The sequence below is a fragment of the Canis lupus genome, chromosome 6 (assembly GCF_011100685.1).
Source record: "Canis lupus familiaris isolate Mischka breed German Shepherd chromosome 6, alternate assembly UU_Cfam_GSD_1.0, whole genome shotgun sequence".
NCBI lineage: Eukaryota > Metazoa > Chordata > Mammalia > Carnivora > Canidae > Canis > Canis lupus.
In genome coordinates, this window is record NC_049227.1 from 63809486 (window position 1) to 63822590 (window position 13105).

Sequence of the window (13105 nt, forward strand, 5' to 3'; positions counted from 1 at the left end):
AAAAACAGTTTTATTTTTGTCATCCATTTTCTCAGGCTGGTAGATTATCACTGAGTATCTTACAAGACATCGATGAAACTACTTGTAACAAAATGACCACATTTATATCCTCACCAAAGCTGGCTCTTCAAAGCAGTTACTCACAACCTTCAGTTTGATGCCTGGCCACTTCCTCACAGTTGAAAATATTAGAAATGATATAAAACTTGAGATCATGCCATATTCCAAGGGAAGAAACAGCTAATGTTTAATTTTTTTCACTACTGAGCAGTAGCATGATCAAAGAAAGGCCATCAGATTTTAAAAACAGGATATATTTGTCAGGGTTTTCCATGATACACTTTGCCAGAAAAGGATTTTCTTTTCTAAATTTTAAAGTAAATCTTAGTACAGGGAACCATGCATTCCATGACCATGGATTTCTACAAAGCAGCATCTGGTTTTTTTTTGTTGTTGTTGTGTTTCCACTTAAGTTGGTTGAATTCTCATATTGGAAAGAAAAATTCCTTGAGACTTACTTTGAAATCAAGTGTGAAAAAAGGCCCAGTAAAATGAAAGCCAGGTTCACTGTGCTTTAGATAAAAAGTCTGCACATCTGCTAAAAGTTGTATATTTACCTAGCAGTGTCCATTTTGCTTTACTGTAAATTCCAACTCCAAAGGGATTCCCAGCCATGCCAAACTTCCCAGATTATTGGAATGGTTTCTGTGCTGGAAAACTCCTGACATCACACCTACAACTCCTAGGATTTTGCTTCCCTTCCCTTTCTGTGGCTAGTTGCAGTGTTCTGATTTAAAAAAAAAAAATGCACAGTTAAGATTTTATTTATTCATGAGAGACAGAAACACAGGCAGAAGAAGCAGACTCCTCATAGGGAGCCCAATGTGGGACTTGATCCCGGAACTCCGGGATCACACCTTGGGCCAAAGACAGACGCCCAACCACTGAGCCACCCATGTGTCCCCTGCAGTGTTCTAATAACTCTAATAATTGAGCTATGCTGTGGTCTTACATTTAGCCATGATTAGATGATGGTACTACAGGGAAACTTAGCTTTAATGTCCTCCTGATAATCTTAAACCATTTTCTTGTTCATCAATATGTAAATCTGTAATCTTATACCTCCTTTGTTTTTACATGGCACCCATTTTGAATTTTTTTCATTTTGAATTTTCATAGGACAAAAGTGGGAAAAAATTCAAGAGAAAAATTTATTTCCTACTCTTAAGCTTTTGTAGCTTGAATTTTATGATGATGAGAAATTTAGAATAATCATACCACAAAATTAAGATTAACAAAAAAAATTAAGATTAACATTTAGTAAGTAGGGGTTTTGGGGGAGGTTTGTGGGTTTGGTTTTTGTTTTTTTGTTTTGGTTTTTGTTTTTTTTTAGGAGCAACATGTTAAATGTTTAGATTTCCAGAACAGTCCACAGTAAATTGTTTTCCTTATGGTGTAATTAGAACACTTGTTACTTAAAAAGAGTTCCCCGTTTCCTAGCTTAGCTTACCAGACTCGTTGCGTAGGTTTGTGGTAACAGCTTTTGTAGGAAAACACGTTCCACGGCGCATGATGGGAGGCCAGGAGGTCTTGCATGTGCATGACCAGAACAATGCGAGCCAGCGAGCCCATCATGTGATTGCCCTGTTTTAAAAGTCTTCAAAGTATGCTTCTAGGTTGGATTAAAGGTAAGTGTGGGTCACGAACACTAGTAAGTATGCTTTTCCCTGTATTTGTCCTTAATTTTTTATCAGTCTTTTCAAAAGTATTTATAAAGTACCTGCCACGTGTCAGGGCTTACTACTGCATTCTTAGACAGTGGGGACAGGAAGGCTGCTTCGTGCTCACACTCTGCCACCGAGAGCCTCTGACTTGAATGGAAGACCGGCTATCTAACCCTAAATTATAATAAAGAATGGTAAATGCTATTCAAACATTCAGTCTCTTAATAGAACTTAGACTGATTTTCCTATTTCAGGACCGTATATATCCATTTCACGCCAGTGACCTGGCTGAGATTCCAGTTAAAGACTCTTTACGTTGTTTCCTATGGGAAGTACTATGTAATTTACAATTTTGTTTTGTTGGGTTTTTATTTTGTTTTCTGCAATCAAAATACTGTCCTGCAACGCAGTGTAAGATTTCCTCCCCACAAGAACATGTATTACTACCCAGTAGAAAATGCATTTGCAAAGATACAGGACGTGTTGACAACGATACTGAAATAGGTTATACTGGTCCCTTTTCTAAATATATTTTTCAGGATGGATGTAAAAATGGAGTGGACTGTTGATAAATTATTTAATGGAAAAATGATTTCACTTGACTGGTTAAGATTTTTAAGTTAACATTTACACATAACTGAATCCAGAAGATTCAGAAGACTGTAATGCCGGTGATAAGTCCCTGGTAAAGGTCCACCTCAGTATTGTTATATTTTTAAGATTCAGAAACATTTGTACCCTGTAAGATGCATGGTAATATGATTTGTTAATAAATTTTAAAATACTAATTAGATTTAGCACATTGCTTCATGGGCATGCATATCAAATTCTCAAGAGTGTTAAGAACCTTATGATCTTTGGTGGGTAGGGGGTGGGAGTCCTATTTCCACCCCATCTAGGTTAGTTCTTTGCAGACTATTAGGATTGAATGGGGCATGCACAAATAAAAAGCAGCAAGCTGGCGTGACTCAATACCACAATCTAACTCTTGCCCATGACGTTCTTGGGCAGTCTTCCTCCACCTTCAGGTATGGCGCCTGGAACAAGTGCCCCCAACGTTGTCACACGAGGACCACTGCAGGCTAGCAGGTGGTGCTGGAGATCTTTACAGACCAGACCTGGAAGGGACCGGCCTTCCACCTACATTGCTTTGTCGGGAACCCAGACGTACGGACGCAGCCTAACCACCGCCCAGACGAGGAGCCGCAGACAACGCAGCTGTGCGGTGGGTGCTGACACTTTGCAACCCGCTGCAGGTCTGTCTGATAGGTCATCCCTTCCGTCATCTACTTGAAAAAATAACCAGCAAAACCTCATAACCTGCTGCAAGGGATTTATTGCTGATTACTAAAGAGTCAAATAGTCTTAATTTTGGAAAGGAATATATTTTAAGGGATGTATCTAAGGCTTTTTTTTTTTTTTAAGGCTTCTTTTACCTTCTCTAACCTTTTCATGATATAAAGTTTTTGTGCTCAGGTGGTAGTTTTACGCAGTTATTAAACTGTTCTACGTTACAAGAACATTCACATTGTCTTTTGTTTCCTTGAACAACAGAATATTAACCTTCCTGTTTTTAGAGAGTTAGTCACAGGCTCAGAACCCGAGAGACATAGCTAATAATTGGTAAGATTGGAATTTGACAACCCAGATCTTTTGATCCCTAAATTTCCAGCTTATTCCAGACCGCTACAGTGTCTTTTGGAATCCCTTTTTAAGTGAAATTGTTCAGTTCTCAGTCCGTAATCCGCCACTCTACAATTTTCTGCACCAAAGGTATTGATCATTCAGTCCAGGTGCAAGACTCACTCCTGTTCCCGTGAATGGTTATCGTGACAATCCCATTCAGAATCGGACATTTACCTTTCCGAGACTGGGGTGTTAAGGATCTAATTGAAATAGCTCATAGCACATAATACTCTAAAGGCCGCTGAGGAATCCCTGGCTTTACCTAGACAGTCTGCTTCTCCTGCCCTTTGTTCACTCTTGGCTGTGTTGGCATCTGTGTGTCCTTTCACTCTGCAACGACAGTCACAATGACCAGATTTACTGTTCACAGGTAATAAAAAGAATTTTTAAATATCACTGTGCGGTGAAACGGGGCACTGGTGGTGCTGTGATAAGTAGCAGTGGTGCAAAGCAATGGGAGCATCACACACGGTCCCTGTCACAACTCCTCGACTCTGCCATTTTGGCATGAAAGCCATCATAATAGGCAAATAAATGAAAATGATTGTGTTAGCATAAAACTTCAGTAATGGTCACTGAAATTGAATTTCATGCAATTTTTACCTGCCTCAAAATATTTTTCTTTGGAGGGTGACAGTAGTGGGCTTGACCGGCCACGAGGTCACCAGCCCAACTGCTGACTGGTCCGCAAGGGGCATGACCAGCAGTTCCAGTCCCATCATGGCAACCTCATTCTTGATTCTGTGTATAAATGATGGAAACGCAAGTGAAGGTAACTTAGGCAGGATCCCTGGGGGGCTCAGCGGTAGAGCATCTGCCTTTGGCCCAGGGCGTGATCCTGGAGACCCAGGATCGAGTCCCACGTCGGGCTCCCTGCATGGAGCCTGCTTCTCCCTCTGCCTGTGTCTCTGCCTCTGTGTGTGTGTGTGTGTGTCTCTCATGAATAAATAAGTGAAATCTTTAAAAAAAAAAATCTTAAAAAAAAAAAGATTCTAAATGCATAAGGAATAATGGGCTCATCCTGCCACTACTGAACCTTGAGGGCAGAGGCTGAGATCTTCCACCCCTTTCTCGGGGTCTCTTGAAGAAGGGGTCTCGGACTCCTCCACAGTCAGGCACCCCTGGAACATTCCCAAGGAATCCCTCCTTTCCCATCTCCTGTTGGAGATGGCACAAGGACAGCTTGGTTATGGACTATATTCCAGTCCTGGCTGTGTTGTCGTCAAGCTGTGTGCCTTTGCACAAGTTGTTCAACCTCCCGGAGCCTTGTTTTTTCAACCGCAAAACAGATGATTCCAGCTCAGTCCTTGATGGACAAGAATGAGACCCTGCCAGCCAGGTGGAAGGATCATCTAGGTCAAGGTTGAGTCCTGTCTCCTCCATCCGGCTGCCCACACACCTAGCTCTGAGGTTTCAGCATTGATGCAGGAGAATCAAACATAAGGAGGTACAGTGCTTTTAAATTTAGAGACTGCAAATGTAGCTTTCAAGACTCTTTGGGGCCCCACAGCAATCATGGAAACAGAGCCTCCAGCTAACATTACTATTCCCTGCTTGAGATGAACAGAGATCAGGAGAGCTCAGGAAACCGCCTAACACTCTGCTAGTGTGGAGCAGAAGCAGAACCCAGGCCTTGGGGCTCAGTGGGTTAAGCATCTGACTCTTGATTCCTGCTCAGGTCATGACCTCAGGGTCATGGGATTGAGCCCCTACATGGGGCTGAGGGTGCAGGCTGCTTAAGATTCCCTCTCTCCCTCTGCCCTTCCCCCAGGTGCTTGCTCACTCTCTTAAATATAAATAAACAAACAAACCCAGGCCTTCAACTCAGGTATTACAGATTTTCTACCTAATTGTCCAGAAAAGATAAACAGGTCAGACCAACACGGTCTCGCCAGTTTTATCAGCGTCACCCACGTGGTGGCTTTTTCTTCCTGAAGCTTTTATGTTCACCCAAGCAACACCCGAGGGGGAACTCAGCCCTTCTTTGTGTTCCCACAGGGGAAACTCTCCAGGAGGCGTTGCTGAGCAGTGTGGATCTCGTGAGATTTTGTTTCAGTTCCAGGGGAGATGAAGGCCAGAGGATTTGACCTTGCACCCCCAGGCCCCACAACCCCCTTTGCTTCCACAGACTGGTCACCTACAATCCCCACCCTCTGCATCAGCCTGAGGCCAAGTAACCCAGAGAGGCGAGGGAGGAGCACTTGTGAGGCCCCAGGTAAACTCTCTGAAGTGGATTCTCTGCTCCCACCCCAGTGACTGCAATCCTACATCCAACCACACCCCGGAGAGAGGCACAACCTCAAAAGACTGTGAAGAAGAGTCTTGCTTGGAGGCCCCAATCTAGCTGGAAGGGTGTGGGGGGGGGGGCGGGGGGGGGGGTCTGAAGCTGCATTTGTAAAGCAAGAACGCTGTTTGTAGGATATGACAAAGTGTGTGTGGGGGGCGGGGGGGGGAGAAGACACAGACAGTGACCACAGAGACTCTAGTATTTTTCCAGGTGCAACAAATGGGCCCCGAGACAGATTCCGGGACCACACAGGTTGGGTCAAACAGCTGCAGGGAGAAGCCTGGGAGGAGGTGAGGGGCAGGAGCTGGAGCCACACCACGTGGCAAAATATGCTCTTAGAACCTTCTAGTTACGGAAAGCTAACAGTGAGACCAATATCCTTTCCTCCCCACCCCACTGGCCACTGCCACCTTCTTGTTCTGTAAAGGGGCAACTTTAGCTTATGTGCCCCCCCCCCCCCCCCCCCCCCAGCTGAGATGAAAAAGACAAGCTTCACTGGGACTAGAATAACTGGTTTACCAAGCCAAGAGGCAGCCCGGGGATTTCTAAGGCAGGAGGCCTTCTCCCTGCCCCTTGGTCGGTCTTCCCTTCCCGGGGCCCGTTCACCAGCGGGCTGACCCCTCAAGTAGCCCCGCTCAGTTGGTTTAAATACACACCGTAAAGTTGGATACAGAATAAAACGCGAGAAGGAAACTACTTTAAGCATGTGCTTATCCTGGGTGGTGAGATTAACGGTGTTTATTTTCTCTATGATTTTCTGTGCTTTCCAAAAAAATCTTTTTTTTTTGCAATGAATAGGCATTACTTTAGAGAGTAGAAAATAATTGGTGTCGCAAAGAAAGGGAGAAAAAAAGGCAGCATGAGTGGAGGGAAATAAGGATGGACTGGCAAGGCGCTGAGAGCTGGAGACCAAACCAAACCCAACGTGGGAAAACCAGGGCAGGTCCCAGAGGGGGGCGCCTTCGTTCCCTCCGCATCCTGGCTTCGCAAGCCTGCGGCCCGCACCCGCCCCGCGGCCCCGCCCCCGCCCCGCACCTGTACCCGCCCCCCAGAGGGCGCCCTGGGGCCGCCGCCCCGCTCCTCCCCCAGGCCGGGCCCACCGGCTCCGACCCGCAAAGCTCCAGTCGCCCGCGGACGGGGCTGCCCCGGACCCCGCCTCCGCCCCGGGCCCCGCCTCCGTCCCAGGCCCCGCCTCCGCCCAAGCCCCGCCTCCACCCAGGCCCCGCCTCTGCTCAGGCCCCGCCTCCGCCTCAGGCCCCGCCTCTGCTCAGGCCCCGCCTCCGCCCAAGCCCCGCCTCCGTCCCAGGCCCCGCCTCTGCTCAGGCCCCGCCTCCGCCTCAAGGCCCTGCTGGACTTGGCTCCAACCTTGCTCAGCTACAGGGGGTTCACCTCTGCGCCCCCAGGGCACACCCAGGCGCTCTCACGACTGGACCCCACTGCTCCTGAGAGTGATTGCTTTGGGCTTGTGCAATTTAAAAAATTAGGGAAGTAAAACATGCGTAGTAATACGTAGTCATGACAAATCCCAAGTAATCTCCGTTCACCGCCACCTCTCGGATCCGCTCTCCGCAAGGAACCAGTGAGAGGCTCTTAAGTGCCCTTCTATACGTGCGGTCTGCTGTGGGTCCTGTACCTGGACGTACCTGCAGGTCCGTCCATCCACTCGAGCCTCCATGCCCGGAAGATTCGTCAAAATGTTCACGGTGGTCCTTGGCAGGTGGCAGAACGATTCTTCTTTTCTGGATGTTCTACAGTGAAAATGTGGGTGGGAGGAGGGTTGTTAGCATTTTAACGTCCCTTCTGCCCGTAAGGCTGCATGACCTCCTGACCTCCGCAGACGTGGCCTGCACCGAGGGCTGGCAGGAGGGGTGGCGGGGGGGCTCGCGGGGAGGGGTGCAGCGAGCACTCGGGGGGGGGGGGCCCAGTCGCAGCTGCGGGGCGCGACTTCGTGATGGGGTCTATGATGCACTTGGCTGCTGCCCTCGCTTTCACCAGTTTCAAGAGCAGAGTCTCGAAAAAGGTTGGCTGCTGGCTTCTGGGAAATAACAATAGAATCACGAGGATGGTTTTATCAAAATACTGTGGATTAAGAACCTATTCGAAGGGGCTCGTTTTTTTTTTTTTTTTTTTTCTGATTCTTGCAAAGGGATTTTGAAAACTGCCTTTGATTTTGGAGGCCAGAGAACCCAAGTTCTGACTTAAGAGCGTATTCCAACAAGGCTGCATCTTCGTGGTCTTGGAGGGTTAGGAACCACCACAGGTCTCCTCCCCCCTCCTTCCTGGTTTCTGCAAAGCAGAGAAGGCTTCCGTGATCTGTTCTGAAAACCCGCGCGCAGCCAGGTCTTTGGAGGATGTTTGTGAGGGAAGGTGCGCAAGGCCCGCGAGGTTCCCTTTTGAAGCTGCTTTGCAAGGGTGGACTTTTTTGACTTTTGTATATGAAATTGATTTATTAAAAATACGTATACTTTAAAAACTACCACCTCAAAAGTAGTTAAAATGTTTGACATTTTGGTAATTTGTGGAGGAAACAAAGAACAGCCCTGTGTAAGCTTTGCAACCCCTGTGGATCAAGCATTCCCAATAAATGTTTTATCGAGCACCTGTGCCAGCGCCAGCCACTGTGATGCGCAGGGTGAGGCCAGAGAACCAGACCCCCGGCCCTACCCCTAGATCTCAGGGAATCGGCAGAAAACCTCATCTGCTTCCAGGCTTGTAGGAAAGGCCTGACTGAAGGGAGGCCCAGACTTTTACGTTTCACCAGCAAATAAAATTCCAAAATGAATTTAGGGAACAGTGGTGGTGTGCCAGCTTTTAATTTTGCCAAGTAAGGTTATTCCAGAAGAACCTGTCCTCTGCTGGCACTACTGTTTATATAAAAGACAGGACACGCTGACATTAGAAAGGACATGATCCCAGAATAAAGGACTGACTTAAAAAAATAAACTCTATAAAAACATTTTACCATATCATCTTTAATTTTTCATGTTTCCAAAGTGAAAATGTCAGCAGCTTGCATTTTGCCTGTTTTCATGTCTTGGCTACTAGAGCATGAGGACTATACATGAGTCTTTATTTGATAGGCGCTTTTGTTACACTATTTTTAGGCCATCGTGTTAAATATTAGTCAACACCGCCAAGCACACTGAAGTGAGAAATGTAGACATTTGGCTGAATTTATACTAATTCCTAATTTATATTAATCCTTGGATCCTACACTAATCCTGTACCCAAATTTTCCAACTAAAACAAGTATACCATTTATTTTTATTTTTTTAATTTAATTTTATTTAAACTCAACTAACATATAGTGTATTATTAGTTTCAGAGGTGGAGGTCAGTGATTCATCAATCTTATATAACACCCAGGACCCTCTTTAATGTCCATCCCCCAGTTACCCCTTCCCCCACCTCCTCCCCTCCAGCCTCCCTCAGTTTGTTTCCTATGATTAAGAGTCTCTTATGCTTTGTCTCCCTCTCTGATTTCATTTTATTTTCTCCTCCTTTCCTCTATGATCCTGTTTTGTTTCTTAAATTCCATACATGAGTGAAATCACATAATTGTCTTTCTCTGATTGCCATATTTCACTTAGCATGATACCCTCTAGTTCCATCCACATTGTTGCAAATGGCAAGATTTCTTTTTTGATGGCTGAGTAATATTTCATTGTGTGTGTATCTATCTATCTATCATCTATCTATCTATATCACATCTTCTTTATCCATTTAACTGGTGAACATCTGGGCTCTTTCCATAGTTTGGCTATTGTGGACATTGTTGCTATAAACATTGGGGTGCAGGTGCCCCTTCAGATCACTATGTTTGTATCTTTGGGGTAAATACCTAGTAGTGCAATTTCTGGGTCGTAGGGCAGCTCTATTTTTAACTTTATGAGGAACCTGCACAGTTTTCCAGAGTGGCTGTAGTAGCTTGCATTCCCACCAGCGGTGTGAGAGGGCTCCCCTTTCTCTGCATCCTCGCCAACAGCTGTTGTTTCCTGACTTGTTAATTTTAGCCATTCTGACTGGTGTGAGGCGGTATCTCGTCATGGTTTTGAACCACCATTTATTTTAATTTTAGATTGCTTTTGTTGTTTCTGTTGAGTTTGGACTTTTAGTGCTTTCTAGATAATTGAAGGTCTTTCTACTTGGATTCTCATCAGTTGAAGGTACTTTGCTAGTGACCACCCAAAGATTTGGGCATTTTGATATCATATTCTTTGACCTAAAATATTTTCCAGTTATAATCATTGTATTTCAAGAAAGCAGTGCTTTGAAAGTGGGTTATACTAGCCAATTGCTTAAAATGAGAAAGGGGGCAGGGGCAGCAGATGTCCGGGGTCGGGAGGAAGAGAAGGAGGCAAGGGGTAGAAGCAGAGAAGGGCAGGGACAATAAGAATCAATTAAGGGGCGCCTGAGTGGGTCAATCTGTTCAGTGTCTGAGGTTGGCTCAGGTCATGATCTCCGTGTCCTGGGATCCAGCTCCTGTGTAGGCTCCAAGCTCAGTGGGGAGTCTGCTTCTCCCTCCCCCCGCCCCTCCTCCCTCACTCATGCTCTCTCTCAAATAAATAAACAAAATGTTTTTTAAAAATCAATTAAAATGAAAAGGATGCTATTTACGATTTTCTTAAACCTTTTCTAGGATTGAATCAGATCCTAGGACCAACAATCAACATCTTATTTCTTGAAAGCAGTCTAAAAAGGCACTAAATCATCCCAAAGTTGAAAGCCCTTTGTAGGAGAGGGCTCCCCTGACCTACCATCCCTTACCACATCTGTGGCGGCCGCTGGCACTGCCCAGCCCGGGCCGGGCGGCATAATGACAGGCCAGCTCCCTGGACGGTGAAGGAGCCAGGAGGTTTGCTGGGCACAGGCTCTGCTGAATTACAGAGTAGTAATGGAAACCTCAGCCGTAAATATGACTTTTCCCCCAAACGTACCATTAGCTGGTGTTAAAGTACTTCAGCCAGGGAAAGCAAGAGCTTTTTATGTGGCTTTACCTTGTCTTGAAATGAAGAGTTTGACCCAGTTCCTGAATGTCTGGGAAAAGGATGCAACCTGAGACTTCTTGAGCTTCAATTTCCAAAGAACCTTCCATCAGAATGGACTTGGCAGAGAATTCACACAGCTCTGGCACTCCGCAGCCTTCATCCCTCGGCCCTGTTCCCTCATTCTTTTTCGGGCAAGCCGTCCCAAATTGTCTGCAGCTGTCATGCAGACCCCCCCCCCCCCCCCACTCCTGATTCCTTTTATGCCTGACTTCCTCCCAGAGCTGTACTCTTGTCCACTTGCTGCACATCTTCCACCCAACAGGCGCCTTGAACTCCGCATACCCCGGATCAAACTGATCAACTCCCCCCGCCGCTGACAGCAGCCTCCTCCCCCCTCTGTGCCCCTTTCTTTATACTTTGGTTAGCCACGTTGTCATTCATCACCCCGCCCAGGCTGAAAGCCATGGTGTCATCCTCAACCCATCCCCCTCCTTCACCCCCGTTCCCTAGTTGTCGCCGGGACCCATCCCCCACGTCTTGCTCTCCGTTCTCGTCCGCAGCCTCCAGGCCCTCGCGGCCTCCTACCCACGGGGGAACTACCCCCACCCGGTCGGGCCACAGCAGCTCCCCACCAGAACCTTCCGCACCGCCGCCAGGGAGATGAGCGTCGGTCTCCACCTGTCTCTCGCGAACCTGGTTCCCACTGCCGCTAGCACAACGTCCACACGGCGGGCCGAGGCCTTCCCCTTCGCAGCCCGCCCCTGGGACAGGCTCCACCGGTCCGCGGGAGCCCCCGTACCTGGTACCTGCGCGCTGCACCTGTGAGTTCCTCCTCCTGATTGAGGCCCGGCTGCTGCCAGGCTACGTCTTCCCCGCGGGCCGCAGGTGCTGGGCGCTGGAATGTGGCCAGAGGGTCCCGAGAGTCTCCAAGGATGTCTGCGGAGGAGTCTAGGACCGGAGCCTCACGCCTTTTCTCTTGTCCCCCTTTACGCCCCGCAGCCGGGACCAAAGGTGTGGGGGCTTCCGCGGTGGGGGGAGGAGGGGGGCCCCTGGGAGAGGAGGAGAGCGGGGGGGGGGGGTCCTGGGAGAGGAGGAGGGGGGTCCTGGGAGAGGAGGAGAGGGGGGGGGGGGTCCTGGGAGAGGAGGAGGGGGGGTCCTGGGAGAGGAGGAGGGGGGGTCCTGGGAGTGGAGGAGAGTGGGAGAGGAGGAGGGGGGTCCTGGGAGAGGAGGAGAGCGGGGGGGGGGTCCTGGGAGAGGAGGAGGGGGAGTCCTGGGAAAGGAGGAGAGGGGAGGGGGCTCCTGGGAGAGGAGGAGGGGGGAGGGGGCTCCTGGGAGAGGAGGAGAGCGAGGGAGGGTGAGGGGGGCTCCTGGGAGAGGAGAGCAGGGGGAGGGGGGGCTCCAGGGAGAGGACAGCGGGGTGCCTGCAGCAGGCTCCGCAGCCCGCCCCCCTCGGTGGAGCCGGGCCCTGGACTCTCTCTCGGTCTCTCCCGCCTGAGCCTGAGCCTGAGCCTGAGCCTGAGCCTGAGCCGAGGGACCAGAAGCTGCCGGCAGGTGGCAGGTCCTGGAGGTGACCCCATGCTTGTCTACACACGCAGGAAGCCGGGCAACCGTGGCTCCCCCATCCCTCGCTCTCCGGGGGCCTGCAGCCCGGCCACGGCGCCCTCCCGCCGCCTCCCTTCGCCCCCCGGGAGCCCGTCTCTCAAGATCCAGATCCGCGGCCACCGCGGCCCGAGCTAGTGCATCCTCCTGGGTCCCCGTCCTTGGCCGCCGCCCCCCCCCAGCAGCCCTCTGCGCCAGCGCGAGCCCCTCGGGCCCACCTCCTGGGCAGCCGGGAGCCTGTGCCCCCCTCGGCGCCCCCCTTGTCTCCCCGGGGGCCGCAGAGCAGGCGCGGAGCAAACAGTTGCTGAGCTACTGAGCATTGACCACGGCTCCATAGCAAGCCACCTGGTCCCCCAGACCGCATGTGACAGTGCAGACTCCCGCCGGGCAGTGTGTGAACCTCGCTGGGCCTTAGTTTCCGGCTCCGCTGAGTGGCTCAGTGGCACCTGCAGTGTGTCGGAGGATTCAATGACACCCTTTCGGCCAAGCACTTAGCACAGCACCCGGCCCACAGATGGAGCTCAGCAAACAGCAGCTCCTACCATTTGGTGGTTGTCTCTCTCCTGCATGCTCGTTCCCTCTTCTCTCCTTCCCCCCTACTCCCCTCCAAACGTTGCTTTTCAGGAACATTTCATTTTTTTTTAAAGATTGTTAATGTATTTATTCATGAGAGACAGAGAGAAGCAGAGACCCAGGCAGAGGGAGAAGCAGGCTCCCTGCAGGGAGCCCCATGCAGGACTGGATCCCAGGACCCCAGGATCACAACCTGAGCCGAAGGCAGATGCTCAACCACTGAGCCACCCAGACGCCCCTTCAGTAAC